Below are 15,492 nucleotides of genomic sequence, written 5' to 3' on the forward strand. Positions count from 1 at the left end.
TACACGTGTGGTCCCATTTCCTGGGACTCCTAAAGTCCTTGGAAGTACTGCCCAAATGCCTTTGACCATGCCAATGAGGCGACTGCTTGTTGTGCCAGCTAGGTGGCTTGACGATGGGGCTGGCACCGGAATGACCGTGGCAGGATCAGAGGGCTCAGGGCTTAATTATCACCAGTGGCTAAGAACTCAACCAATCATGCCTATGTAATGAAGCCTCCCCAAAAAGTCCAAAAGGACAGGAACAGGAGAGCTTCAGGGGAGATGCAGAGGTGCCTGTGGGGTCGCACACACGCCCCTTCCGACCTGTTCATCTGTATCCTTGTGACATCCCCTACAGCAGACCAGGAAACAGGGCTCCTCTGAGTTCTGTAAGACCCTGAGGGAGTTGCGGGAACTGCGTTTCTAGCAGGTGCGTCAGACGCTCAGGCGGAACAGCCTAGGGCTCACGGCTGGCATCTAAAGAGTTTGGGGACACAGCCTGCCACAGAGGTCATCTTGTCGACTGTGGTGGGGACCTGGGGTTCTTCCTCACAGACACCTCCAGGAGGAGCCACAGGGATCTCATCGGACAACCCAGGAAGCACAGAGGTCAAGCGAGGTGTGGGGGGTTACGTGGTTACCCGGGCGGGCGGCAGTCAGCATCCGCCCAGTGCCGTCCAGGACAAGCCTGGATGAGAACTGGTTGTTAGGATGTGGAAGTAAAACTGCCCTGAAACGTGGAGTGTTAATGATTATACCTGCTTCTCCATCAGAAAAACCCTAAACAAAATGAATCGGAGAGGTTCTGATTTGTACCGTGAAACGTTTCTCTGAGCTGCTCTAGCGTAGAATGACTATGTTTATGGATATTCGGCTTCCCCTGTGTTTACCAAGTGCTGGGCACTGTGCGCAAATACATACATTCCAACAATGCCACTGAGTCGGGCTTGCTGTTCCCGCAGCAGCAGCAATAACTTACACAGTGCTTATTACGTGCCCGTCCCAAGCTGCCGCTCTGAAAAGCGGCACAGCCCACTTTTTAGGCCAGGTGATTCTTTGCCGGAAAGGTCTTGCCACACAGCAGGGTCACATCAGTGGTTCTGCCTGGGCCCGCCAGGGGTGGGGAACGTCCAACCCACCGACAGCTAAGGCCTGTGAAATCATTAGGTCTGGTCCTGCCAAGGCAGCTGCAGGGGGAACTCGAAATTCAATAAACCTATGGCAGGCTCATTGTTAAGCTGATAATGTTGTTTGGCCCATGAATGATGTTACAAATATCCAAATGGCCCTTGGCAGATAAAAGGTTCCCCATTCCTGCCTAGCCAAAGGAACCCCTCCTCCACCCACCCAGTGGTAACAACCAAAAGGTGTCTCCAGAAATCGTCAAATGTGTCCCTGGAGGGAGGAGGGGGCATTCTATTTTTATTTCCAAACCCTTTAAACAAATTCCTCTAAGTCTCGCAACAATCTACTCTTTGCAAATGAAGACATGGCAGCCCAGAGAGGTAGAGTCACTCGCTTTAGGCAACCCAGCTTGTAGGTGGCAGAGCAGAGACTCCAGTCCTGCAGGTTAGCTCCAGAGTCTACGCTCCAAGCAGCGACACAGTCTGCCTCAGTTTATAGATGAGGAAGCAGATACACAGAGCTCAAGGAACTTGGCCAGGATGACACAGCTCACGAGTGGCAAATGCAGGATTCACATTCAGGTCTGAGTGACTTCAAAGGTTATGTTCTAAAATATTCTGCCGATAGTTATCACATGCAAGGGTACCCAGGTGTTACCCGGGGGGCCTGCAGAAGCTGTGAAGTCTTAGCTTCCACCTGTAGGGACTGATTCTACAGGTTGGGGTGTGGCTCAGAGATCCGCCTACACACTCCGGTGATTCTGGACCATGCTCCGAGAACTGCCTTCCTCCTCCAGAAACAGCAGGGCAGTAGCCATAGAAGGAGGGAGGTGTGCATGTTAGTAGGAACATTTTCAGTAAAGGAGCATCGTTCCTCGGAGTGACAGAAGCAGAAAAGGGGAATCATTTAAGGGGTCACAGATGAGAAATTGATAAATAAGTCAGGTCTTCCACCACGCGGCACTGCTCCGCTGTTCTTACCAACAGAGGCCGGAGTGAGTACAGACAGGCCCGGTGACCAGAGAAGCTGCTCTAACATGAGGAGCCCTGGTGCCTGCTCCTGCCACCCTCCCCACGCCTGGGTCTGTCCAAGGCGCCACATCCATTCTGCTGCCCCTCTGCTCACACCATCCACCGTGGCCATCCAGGCTCCCCTGCAGGCCCACAAGCGCCTGTCCAGCAAGGCTACAAGGGTCTGGGTACTTCAAAAAGTTCATGGAAATGCAGAACTAAAAGTTAATACTGGTGCAAAAAGAGATGGAAATCCAGGCATGGTTTTCTCATAATACGCTTTTTTCTATGAACCCTGAAGCCCCCCGTGTATGCAGGGATTTCAACATTTGTGCACCAAAGTAAACCTTTCAGCCCCGTTTTCCTTGACCTTCCTGACGTGGCCTGTGTGTTTCCGTCCTACTCCAATTTCCCCAGACAGGTACCTTCAGCTCCAGACCGGCTCCTCCACTCCAAGCTCGGCGGGTCTTCAGAGACTGCTGGCTCCTTGCAACCCAGGAGGCCTTCCATCCCCAGGGCCTCATCTTCTCAGAGCTCCCCTGGGGCACAGGCGGTCGCAGCGAGCACTCAGTAGGCGGGTGCTGAATAAATCAAACCAAGTGGCGCCCGAGCAGCAGGGCAAGGCACCCAGAGCGGCGTCCACACTGCCGCCCGCAGAACTCCTGCCTGCGCCCCCACGGAGCGGGACTGGGACAGGTCCCGATGTGGGACAAACAGCAGGGCCGGGCAGCGCTCTGCCCACCAGGAAGTCAGAACAGGGCGTCTCACAGGTGCCGGGCAGCTTCGGTTCTGCGCTGGCAGCCAGAAAGGCCGACCGGCTGACCCCTGGGGCTATTTCAGGGCCTGAAAGTGAGCGGCACAGGCAGGGGCTGACCCGGCGCCAGTGCTGCCTCCCTCCCCTCTCAGCAAGCTTCTCTCCCTGCCGTGAACGAGTCGCCACAGAGACGGACTCCACGCGGATACGCTGCCTTCTCTGGAGTGAGAGCTTTCCCGGTAAATAGCACCGTAACTCATCAGTACCGCATTGCCGTCACGCTGGATGATCTCTGGCGGAAACTGTGGCCTGGCGGTCTGAAGGCGGGCCTGGACGTCAACACTCAAACCCAATTTCAGCTCTGGCCCTGCCTCCCATCACTCATCTGTAAAATGGGTACAGTGACAGTTATAGGAGCACGTATTAATGAGGACATTCTCATAAAGTGCTTTTAAGAGAGTGGGTAACGGCCGGCGCCGCGGCTCACTAGGCTAATCCTCTGCCTTGCGGCGCCGGCACACCAGGTTCTAGTCCCGGTCGGGGCGCCGGATTCTGTCCCGGTTGCCCCTCTTCCAGGCCAGCTCTCTGCTGTGGCCAGGGAGTGCAGTGGAGGATGGCCCAGGTGCTTGGGCCCTGCACCCACATGGGAGACCAGGAGAAGCACCTGGCTCCTGCCATTGGATCGGCGAGGTGCGCCGGTTGCAGCGCGCCGGCCACGGCGGCCATTGGAGGGTGAACCAACGGCAAAAGGAAGACCTTTCTCTCTGTCTCTCTCACTGTCCACTCTGCCTGTCAAAAAATAAATAAATAAATAAATAAATAAATAAATAAAAAGAGAGTGGATAACTAGGCCAGTGCTGAGCGCCGGAGGTCGTGCGTCAAGTCAATGAATCGGTGCACTTCACCGTGGCCTTCACTGGTCACAGGCATGCCTTCCTGGGCTCAGACTGACTTCAGCGCAACAAGGCGCTCTCGGGGCCCAGCAGTCTCCGAAGTCTGCTGCAGCCGGCCCTGGAGCAGCAGGGAACCTCTGGGACTGTTTCCCACGAGCGGGAAGGATGCGTGGCCAAAGGTGCTGGGACAGCTGAGAGAACGGGCGTGAAGACACTGCAAAGATTACGCAAGAAGTACTGGCGTTTAACTGCAGATCCGTCAGAGGGAGAACAGTGAACAGAGCGCCCAGGTGGGCTTCTCTTTTGGCTCTTCGCTGTGGAACACACTCCTTAGGAGACTGGGCAAGCCTGACTTCGTGGGGGTCACGTCGCCATCCAAAAGGAGGAGCAGTAACGCTGCCTGAACCACCCCCGTCCCCCACGGGAACGCAACCACGCTGCTTCCTTCCGCGAACAGGATGCAGTAGGAGAGCCACCAACTTTTCCCAAGAGAGAACAAAGCATTGACAGCACGTCATGAACCCATCTGAACCCGGGGAGCAACAGTCGGCAAAGGCCGAGGCGCTCTTTCTAAATGCTGAGTTCAGAAGCGCCCTCAGAGCAGGCGAGCGCGCAGTCAGGAGAGCAGGCAGCTTGCAGCTTGGCCTCTGTGCTTGCTTGGTAAGAGGCAGCAATGTCATCTTCCAAGGCCAGTTTGGTCCTGAACCCGAGAAGATGATTTTGATGCTATTTTCTTGTAACAAATTACAGACAATGCAAATTAAGATAGAACTGGAGCAGAAGCATGAAAACAATTCAAGATTCTGAATTTCCCAGAAAGAAGGACATCAGATATCGTTTAAAAAGTGCATGGACTTTTCTTCTTCTACACTCTGTGTGTGCACACACAATATTAACAGCTCCTGACTGGTTATCACAGTGGGCTCCGAACCTTTCCTGTGTTTGGCTAGAACGGCCGCAGGCCACTCACACACCTGACCGTCACCGACACGTCCGACAGCAGGTTAGTGCAGGGGTAGGCAAGCTCTTGCGGTAGGGGCCAGATGGTCACCACCGCAGGCCCCGCAGGCCAGAGGTCTCCGCTGCAGCGCCTCCACTCCGCCGCGGTGTGAACGCGACTAGAGAACCTGCGGACGACGAGGCAGGCTCTTTTCTGCTCTAGCTTCATTTACTGACTCGGGGGACCAAGCTGACGGCTTCTGTTCCACGCCCCGGAGGCCTATGACCGGGTTGGAGGACTTCCAGGTCCGGCTTTGGGACCGTCGAGGAATATTTTGGTTCTAAGGTCTCTGGGGAGATCCAACAGACCTTAGGAGAGGAGAGGAACGTTTACACAGGGGCACGGCATTCCCCAGGGAGCAAAGGTGTGCCTAGTCCAGTCTGCCTGTGCAACCGGATGCTGGCGGAGGCTCGGACTGGATCCCGGCTATCCTACACATAGCTGGATTCCTGAGATGCTTCTGGGAGCCCTCAAGGACCTGACTTCCACGTCGTCCCAGATCCATGCTGGAGGCCTCTGCTAACTAGGAGTCCGATGTGGAGGAGCAGTGGAATCAGAAAAGCCAGAAAGGTTAGCTAGTGATCAAGAAGTGGCAAATGACACCCTTATCTTTGGCTGCAGTGTTACGGTGCTTTTCTTACTCACTAGATTATCTTTTTCTCATTCAGAAAAATATTTTTGCACTAAAATTTCAAGGACATGTATGTAACTGGCGATAGATCTTGCCTACAAATTCTTAAAGAAAAGTTATTTAATAAACATAAGATTAAGTGCCCTGAATGGGCAATTTGAGCTTGGTGGTATTCTTACATTTAGCAACATAATTTCAACACAGGACTTGTGCCTGAAAATGAAGTTAACATGCAAAAAAAAAAAAAAAAAAAAGCCACGATACTAATCAACAGCCAATAATGAGAATTCACCACCACCACCATGACTACTAAAAGGGTATAATGTTAGGAAGAAGGAAATTGAATGCAAAAAGGAGAAGTGAAATGAGTATGAAATAGTTAAAAAAAAAAACCATATAGTTATAAATGAGGATGAATCTGAAAAAAAAAAAAAGGATGATGTAATGGAGAGAGACAGGGTCAGGGGAGTTTCTTTAGATTTGCAGGTTAGTGAGGAAATCCTGTGAGGAGGTGACATTTAAATTGGGAGCTGATGACAAGGAGTCAACCATGCAGAGATCTGAAGGAAGCCCTCCCAACAGAGAGACGAGTGAACAATGAGGTAATCAGTGGGAGCCAGGCAGAACAGATTTATCTTTTATTTGTTTGAAAGAGTGACAAAAAGAAAGGGAGAGACAGAGGAAGGAAGGAAGGAAGGAAGGAAGGAAGGAAGGAAGGAAGGAAGGAAGGAAGGGAGGGAAAGGAAGGAAAAGAAAGAAAGGAAGGAAGAAAGGAAGAAAGGAAGGAAGGAAGGAAGGGAGGGAAAGGAAGGAGAAGGAAGGAAGGAAGGGAGGGAAAGGAAGGAAAAGAAAGAAAGGAAGGAAGAAAGGAAGAAAGGAAGGAAGGAAGGAAGGAAGAAAGAAAGGAAGAAAGAAAGGAAGGAAGGAAGAAAGGAAGGAAGGAAAAAAGGAAGAAAGAAGGGAGGGAGGGGGAGGGGAGGGAGGAGAGGGGAGGGGAGGGGAGGGGAGGGAAGGGAGGGAGGGAGGGAGGGAGGGAGAGAGAGATCTTTTACCCTCTGATTCACTCACCTAACACCCTCAACAGCCAAGGCTGGGCAAGGCTGAAGCCAGGGGCCAGGAACTCCATCCAGGTCTCCCACATAGGATGCACATTAACTGGAAGCTGGATGAGAAGCAGAGGCAGGGGCTGGTGTTGTGGTGCAGTGGGTTAAGCCACCACCTGCAACGCTGGCATCCCATATGGGTGCCAGTTTGAGGCCAGGCTGCTCCACTTCTGATCCAGCTCCCTGCTAATGTGCCTGGGAATGCAACAGAAGATGATCCAAGTGCTTGGATCCCTACCACCTACATGGGAGACCATAATGGAGTTTCAGGTTCCCAGCTTTGGCCTGGCCTAACCCCAGCCATTGCAGCCATTTGGGGAGTGAACTGGCAGATGAAAATATTCTCTCTCTCAGAGTTAGCAAAGAGAAAGCAAGCAAGCAGAGACAGGATCACATGGGAGACCTAGAAGAAATTCCTGCATTTTGACCGGCCCGGCCCTGGCCACTTCAGCCATACAGGGAGTGGACTGGTGGATGGAATCTGTCTCTTTCTGTCTCTGTGGCCTTTTAAATAAATAAATAAATCTAAAAAAAAAAGTACTTGGCTATTCCAAAGAGATCACATTACAAGGTAAGAGATTAGGCAGAGGGATTTAGAAAAATACTTTAGTAAACCAAAGGAGCACAGATGGAGAGAGAGAGATTGGGATATGTTTGGGATATATTTTGGAGGTTGAATCAACAAAACTTGATATTTTATTTCCTTAAAGATTTGTTTACTTATTTGAAAGGCGGAGTGACAAGAGAGGGAAGGAGGGAGGGAAGGAGGAGGGTTGGAAGGAGAGAGTGATAGTGAGATCTTCTATCTGCTGGTTCACTACCAGGTGCTTGCAACTGCAGGGCTGGGCTGGGCCAAAGCCAGGAGCTTGGGCTCTATCTGGCTCTCCCATGTGGGTGGCAGGAATCCCATCACTTGAGTCACTATCCACCACCTCCCTGGTGCATTAGCAGGAAGCTGGACAGGAAGTGCTGAGTATCAGGGACTGGAATGGTGTGGGGAGCAGCCCGGACTTAGACTAAGTTACTGGAATTAAGACTTATTCTATGCATCTGCTCTCCCACAATATGGCGCTGGGAGAGAAGAAAACAGCTTCTACACAGCTGCCTCCAGTTCAGCCAATAAACTGTAGGACTTGCTCCTGATTGGAGGAGAGCAGCGTACTCGGCATGTGGGCAGCCGAGTTAGGATTGGCGGAGGAGGACTATAAAGGAGGAGAGAGACGGCATGCACCAGGAACATCTAAGGGGAACATCTGAAGGAACACCTGTGCAGCCCCCGAGAGAGCCGGCCGGCGGTGTGCCGCTCCCCTGCGGAAGTGGGGAAAGTGGCCAGGGGGAACTGCCCTTCCACGGAGGTGGAAGGGATAGTAGCCAACCCGGGAAGAACCAGCAGCAAACCCGGGGAGGGCCGAGCAGACAAAAGAACAGCGCAGGGTCCAGTGTCGTTCCTCCACGAAGAGGGGGAGCGACATAATGGTGCCGTGACTCGGATATGAAGCCTAGGCAGGGTTCAGTGTCGTTCCTCCACGAAGAGGGGGAGCGACAGAATGGCACTCTGACATGGAACGCAGACATCCCAAGTGGCAGCTTAAGCCTCAATACCGGCCCCAGAGCTTGGTATTTCAGATGTAATGGGAGGGAGAAAGAGAAGAATCAAGGAGGACTCTAGTTTTCTGTCCTGAGCAACTGGATGGATGGTGGGCCATGCATGCAGGAGGGAAGACAAGATGGAACAGATCTGTAGGGAAAATCAGTTCTGCTTTGGCTGTGTTTCATTTGAAATGTTCACCTGAAGTAGAGATATGTGGAGAGTTGCATGTGAGCCGTGAGGGAGGGGTCAGGGAGGGAGATATACATTGGGACCGTATCAGAATATTTACTTGTATAGTATTCAAAATTTTGGTACCTGACAATGTTTAGCCAGGAGTTAGCCAGGAGTTATGATTTATTTATTTTTTATAAAGATTTTGTTTATTTATTTGAGAGGTAGAGTTACAGACAGTGAGAGGGAGAGACAGAGAGAAAGGTCTTCCAGCCCCTGGCTCACTTCCCAAATGGATGCAATGGCTGGAGCTGAACTGATCTGAAGCCAGGAGCCAGGAACTTCTTCCGGGTCTCCCACACGGATGCTGGAGCCCAAGGACTCAGGCCATCTTCTATTGCTTTCCCAGACCATAGCAGAGAACTGGATCAGAAGAGGAGCAGCCGGGACTAGAACCGGTGCCCACATGGGATGCCAGCATCACAGGTGGAGGATTAACCTACTGCACCACAGCACCGGCCCCAGGAAAAGAATCCTTTCTGGAATATGGTTACTATGAAAAAATAAAAGAGCTTATCTTTTAGAGATAACACAGTGAAATATTTACACATCAAATAAATCAGCATTTGTTTCAAAATAATGGGGGGGAGTGGATAGGGGTGTAAGTGACACAAGTTTGTCCATCAGTTGGTAACAGTCAAAGTTCAGTTTTGCAGTAAATGGTGACTTACTACACTACTCTATCTACTTTGTATATGTTTACAATTTTCTATCATAACAAGTTTAAAATAAAAATTTTAAAAAGGACCTATTTTAAGATGGTCTCCATTAGAAGGTCATCCTGTCTTATTGGCCCCAAGGTCAATGTTATGAACAAGGCACAGGAAAGAAAGGAAGCCGGAACAGCCAAAGGGTCAAGGGCACGAGGGTGAAATTCAACAGGCAGGCAGAGGTTACCCGGGTAGGGCTTTCCTCGGTGAGGGGACAGGCATGAACTTACACTTAGAAAGAGCTCGTGGCCATTCTCAGAGTAGAAGGGTTGTGGCTGTGGCACAGAGGGCTAAGCCACTGTCTGGGACACATCCCATACGGGTGTGCCTGGAACTGTCCTGACTCTGATCCAGCTCCCGCCAATGCACCTGCGAGGCCGCAGGTGAGGGCCCCAGCACTTGGGTTCCTGCCGTTCACGTGAGATCCAGACAGAGCTCTGGACTCCTGGCTTCAGCCTGGTCCAGCCTGGATGTTGTGGGCTCAAGGATGGAAGTGTTTCTCTCTCTCTTTCAACTAACTAAAATAAAATAATAAAAAAATTGCCAGGGGTGCAAGACATCAAGCAATGATGATCTTAAATTCTGGGTCCCTAGTATGATTTTATAGAGATCGACTCCTATTGCTAGATATTATATGAGATGCTTTATAGATATGATCTACTTAGTTCTCATAAGATGTAAGAACTAGGTAGGTATCATTATTTATTGTTCAGATATGGAAACTTCAGCTCAGAGAGGTTAAGTCAAAAGTCACTATTCAGTGGTACAGTCAGGATTCAAATCTTTGCCTCTCGTGTTTCATTCTTCCCACTGTGTACTATTATTCCCCAAGTCGTGGATACCAAAGCACTGAAGAGATAGAAGGAAGGTATTATTAAAAAAAAAAAAAGATAACTGAGGAGTTCCCAGTTGGTCACAGACCTGACTAACCATTGTCGCTCCCCCTCTTCGTGGAGGAATGACACAGGACCCTGCGCTGTTCTTTTGTCTGCTCGGCCCTTCCCGGGTTTGCTGCTGGTTCTTCCCGGGTTGGCTACTGACCCTTCCACCTCTGTGGAAGGGCGGTTCCCCCTGCCACTTTCCCCACTTCCGCAGGGGAGCGGCACACCGCCGGCCGGCTCTCTCGGGGGCTGCACAGGTGTTCCTTCAGATGTTCCCCTTAGATGTTCCTGGTGCATCTTGTCTCTCTCCTCCTTTATAGTCCTCTTCCGCCAATCCCAACTCTGCTACCCACACGCCGAGTACGCTGCTCTCCTCCAATCAGGAGCAGGTCCTGCAGTTTATTGGTAAAACTGGAGGCAGCTGTGTAGAAGCTGTTTCCTCCTCTCCCAGCGCCATATTGTGGGAGAGCAGATGCATAGAATAAGTCTTAATTCCAGTAACAGTCTAGTCCGAATTGCTCCCCAAAACCATAAACTCATTTCTCTTGCATTAGCTGCAATTTTTAGCCAGATGGAAGTGATGCCTAGGATACATTGCTAGACCCCCACTTCACCCACCGGTGTCCCACTCTCAGTACTGCTGTCAGAAGATATCTTATTAAAAACAAAACTTCACTCTCCCACTGGAAAACTGTTTCGTCCACAGAATCTAAAGACACGGACAAGCATTCCAACGCACCACGCGAGGCTCTTCACCGCTCAGTCATGCTTGAACTTCTTGGTCTCTGTGTTGTTTTCCACTCTTAAAAATCGAGAGCTGCAAGAGCTCGTTTGTGTGGGTTCCATCTACAAGCTGATATTTATATTAAAAATTAAAACTCAGAAAACTTGAAACAGGGATCAATTCATTAAAATAAACCACTTAAATACTAACCTAAATAACTTCTCCCTGAATCTTTCTAAACTCTGGCTGAAGGGAAGACGGCTGAATTCCCCGTCTGATTCTGCATTCAGTCTGCTGGGATATGTTGCTTGGATGAGAGGACAGGAAAGAAAATCTCGCCTCAGCCAGTTTTATCGGTGGGAAGGAGAAGGGGCTGCTTTTAATAGCCTTGTGGTCACTACTTCTTTGGTCTGAGATCTGGATCACTAGTAGCGGTACCTTTCTTAGCGGTTACCTGTAAAGTGGCACCTAAAACTACGCCAGTACTTTGTACTCTGTACTCGGCCACATTAAAACCCACTGGTCTATCTTGCAGTCTGAATTAATCTCTGACTCACATGTAATTCTGTACTGCTTTCCTGAGTTATGCAGCTCCTCCAAATGTTTTTTTTTTATTTACTTTTTTATTTATTTGAAAGATGGAGTTACAGAGAGAGGTAGAGACAGAGAGGTCTTCCATCACTGGTTCACTCCCCAGATGGCTGCAATGGCTGGATCTGTGCCAATCTGAAGCCAGGAGCTTCTGCCAGGTCTCCCATGTGGGTGCAGGGGCCCAAGGGCTTGGGCCATCTTCTACTGCTTTCCCAGGCCATAGCAGAGAGCCGAATGGGAAGTGGAGCAGCCAGGACTAGAACTGGCACCCATATGGGATGCCGGTGCTTCAGGCCAGGGCATTAACACACTGCACCACATCACCGGCCCCAGGTCCTCCAAATGTTGATACATTTCATTATATGATATTTAAAACAAACAAAAAAAAACCTCTTGGTAACTCCACCACCAATCTCATCAGAAAAACATGTATCAGGGAGGTGTCAAAGAGTGCCAGATACAAGTTTCAAAAAAACTCTTTCTGCTCGAAAGCTTGAATTTCATTACTGACAACGCACAGTCCGCTGTCTTCCTTGACGTCGCCGGCTTGCTAAGGCAAGCTTGGCAGCCGCCAAGCGCGTGAGTCCGAACCACCACAGCGGCTCTCTCCTGTCTCGGCTGTTCTTTCCGACGAGGAAATGAGGGGCTTGCTTAGCTTCCTAACCCAAACTCTGCAGATCAAACTGCTTCACAAGCGTCCTCCCCGGAGACAGCCACCACTCTCGGCACGCATAACAAGTACTCTACGTATGCTTGCCGCTTCATCACACAGAACTATAAAATGACAGGTTCCCAACGGCCAAGATTTAATAAAATTTACTACTTCATCAAAGGCGATCTTAAGTGAAACTGACCTTTATTTTCTTTAAACTCCTAGCATACTATGCTGCAATGGCTTTGGTTTGTGCTAAAGTGCAGGTTGTTCAGCCATTATTATTCTGGCCCCATCAGTGCAAATATCAACACAGAGAAAAAGACAAACATCACAGCACTATTAAGAAAACAGTGACCTTTGTGTGGCCACTGCTTGACCCCACATGGATCACTCTTTAAGTAGATTATTTTAAGTTTTTGCTACTTTGACAGACAGCTATACATATATGTATTTAGTTATATACATTTAGTATAGGTTAGGGTATGATGTTTTAATATATACACACACATGTTGTGGAAAGAGTAAACAGTGCTAATTAATCTCTGCATCACCTAACATACTCATCACTTGTGGTGTGATATTTAAAAGCCCCTTTTAGCAATTGTGAAATCTACACTATTTTTTAAAAAAATTTTTGACAGGCAGAGTGGACAGTGAGAGAAAGAGAGAGAGACAAAGAGAAAGGTCTTCCTTTTGCTGTTGGTTCACCCTCCAATGGCCGCTGTGGCCGGCGCACTGCGGCCGGTGCACCGCACTGATCCGAAGCCAGGAGCCAGGTGCTTCTCCTGGTCTCCCATGGAGTGCAGGGCCCAAGCACTTGGGCCATCCTCCACTGCACTTCCCTGGCCACAGCAGAGAGCTGGCCTGGAAGAGGGGCAACCAGGACAGAATCCGGTGCCCCGACCGGGACTAGAACCTGGGGTGCCGGCCGAAATCTACACTATTATTAATTGTGCAAGAGTTCCCTGAAACTTGGTCCTCCCTCTAACTGAAACTGTGTGTCTCTGCCAACCCCCGGGCCCCGGAGCAGACCCACTGGACTACTCATGACCCGTCTGCAGCCACGCGTCCTACTCCTCTATGCTGTCACCTCATCCCTGTGACTTCGCTCAAGCTGTTCCTTCTGCTTGGACTGTTTTTCCCAACCAGCTGGTGGAATTGAGTTATCTTTTAACATCCGGTTCAGATTTCATTTCAGAGAAGTCCATTTGAGGCTGGTTTAATCACCCGCACGTTGGTTCAGCACTGATCACAGGGAGGGCAGAGGGGCTCTGGGCACTTCAAAGCACCCAGTGTGTGCCACGCCCTTTTGATGTTCTCTGATGTGAGCCTAGAGTCAATGCTACGTCACAGGTATCGCTACAGCGCTGTGATCCGGGCCACCAGACAGACTGAGGGACCTGAAGTCAAACCCAAGTCCGTCCTCCCTGCAGTGGCTGCCCCCCGTTTGTTCCGGGCCTGAAGGCACACACTCAGGTGATGTCTCCGGAAGAGTCAAATGGCTGCAACCTAACCCCACCATGAAAGCCTCTGCCAAGCCCCTCCCTCTGCTCTCAAAGCCGGGGGTCTGGCCTTCACACTCCTGCATTCTGCACTCCTTGCATCTTCACTGACTTACAGACAAACTCTGTTTTCATTTCTGTCAGCCGAGGAATGGTAATGTAATGATCACGTGGCCATCAAGCCGGGAACACAAATGCTGGCATTTGATAGTAACGTTGTTCTCTCAAAGCTGCTTCCAGTAAATATCAGTGGTGAATCTGAGTACATTAGGTAATCGCTGAAATGTGAATGGTGTCTAATATGTGCAATCATGTTCTAAACTCTGCAGAGTTAGAAAGTACCACTGGACCCCTTTTTCCACTTAGCCTGGGACACGATGAGACATGAGAATTCCCAGGTGCCTCTAGGGACAGCTTTACAGCCGCGTCAGTCACTGGTGACACAGACCCAGTGTCCGCTAACTTCACGTCGGTGCTGAGCCCAGAGGTGCGGAAGTGGGGCCACCAACCAGCAGCACTGCATCAGAGCCTGGGCTCTGGGAAGTCAAGTGCAAGCTGGGATCCCACAAGTGCAAGTCACGGGGGCCCAGCCCACACCTGCTGAGTCGGGGGTGTGCTGTAGCAGTCCTCCAGATGACGGCGAAACATGGGCAGATTTGAGGAGCAAGGGGCAAATCGACTGCCACTTGGATTCATGAATGTTACTTGTGAAGAAAACTGCTAAATTTTAAAAGATATGAACGGGTCCACGCATAACCAAATCTGAAAATATAAACTGTACAATAAGGGGTGTGCCACGCCCAGGGCCGAGGCTGCCCTCAAGCCCATGCGCAGTGGTGTGCAGCCACGGGCGAGAGAACATCTCCTTCCTGAGAAGGCAGGCCAGTTCACAGCTTGGCTCTGCCCTCCAGGGTGTGGACAAATACTCTAGAGCTGTACTTAATTAGGGCGAAGGTCATTTATTGATCCACGAGAACCGTTTGCTATTCCCTTCTAGGTAACTCCAACCACGTGCTGCTCAAAGTGCCTCCTAAATACAACAGGGACGTGCAATGCCCACGTTTCAGGACCACGGAGCACACGAGTGGATCACAGAGTGTGTTACCACGGAACACAGCGCTCAGCTACAGTGACGAGACCGGGCTTCCGGGAATACATTACCACTACTCTAGCTGCTTTGTTATTCCACGGATAGAAGTAAAACGGGGACTTCATATATCTAAAACTTGCTAGTGGCTTTCTAGGAAAACTGAAGGCCTTCAGTGCCGACTTCATTTTAATTTACACTTTTCTAGAGAAAAACTGGTGAGAGAGTCTGCCCCGCCAGTCGGTGCCCTGTGTTTGGCGGAGAGCGGCCAGGCCGGGTGGAGACAGCGGGCTCCAGAGCAGATGAAAGGTGAACCCAGGGCACAGCCTTGTGTGCGATGGGGAGGGCACATACGGGAATCATCCTGTTTGTTGGAAACTCGGGTAGAAGTTCCTCCTTCGTAACAGTGGTTAATTCATTCCGCTGCACTACCAGCGACACTACAGCCGCCTTGTCTGACCCGTGCTCCTCAACGGTGCAACGTCATGGGAAGCATAGACGCTGCAGAGCGAGGCAGGTCACCATGTGAAATGCAGCCCTGACAAGTACGGGCCTTGGGACGCCGGCCAATTCTTAACGCTCTGTTTTTTAGTTTCCTTATCTGAAGGATGCACCATTTCCAGGGCTTTCTGAGGATTTGCAATCAATATCAGGGATGCGCCTTGTACAGAGTAAGTGATGGACAAGCCATCAGGTATTAACGAAACGAATGCCGGGAGAACGGATGTGGGTACAGTCTGCCTTGGCTGACCCAGGGACTCCACCGCCAGCTTCCCTGTCTCGCCTGCACCTGAAGGACCCGCAGCCGGCCTGCTCCCCGCCCTGCCACGACCCTTGGGAGCAGGACAGGACGGACAGAGGCACCCGTCAGAAACACAGACGCTGCCTCCCAGTGACGTGAGACACACGGAGAAGCTCCTTGAGGCCTCTCGCCCTTCCGGGAGGGAGCGCAGCCCTGCGTGCGCGCCTTTGCCCTGCTTCTTCCTCACGGCACGGCGGCGCGGCAGATCCCCAGCGTCTTCCTC

The 15,492-nt window shown here is 50.8% G+C and overlaps 1 protein-coding gene across 11 annotated transcripts in view; it reads right to left on the reverse strand.

Moving 5' to 3' along the window:
• The window catches only part of PEAK1 (pseudopodium enriched atypical kinase 1), a 346,647-nt gene that overhangs the window by 53,507 nt on the left and 277,648 nt on the right, over positions 1-15,492 (reverse strand). The gene's annotated exons all lie outside the window — the stretch shown is intronic.

The sequence above is a fragment of the Oryctolagus cuniculus genome, chromosome 12 (assembly GCF_051225735.1).
Source record: "Oryctolagus cuniculus isolate XC-2025 breed Fujian yellow rabbit chromosome 12, ASM5122573v1, whole genome shotgun sequence".
NCBI classification, from domain to species: domain Eukaryota; kingdom Metazoa; phylum Chordata; class Mammalia; order Lagomorpha; family Leporidae; genus Oryctolagus; species Oryctolagus cuniculus.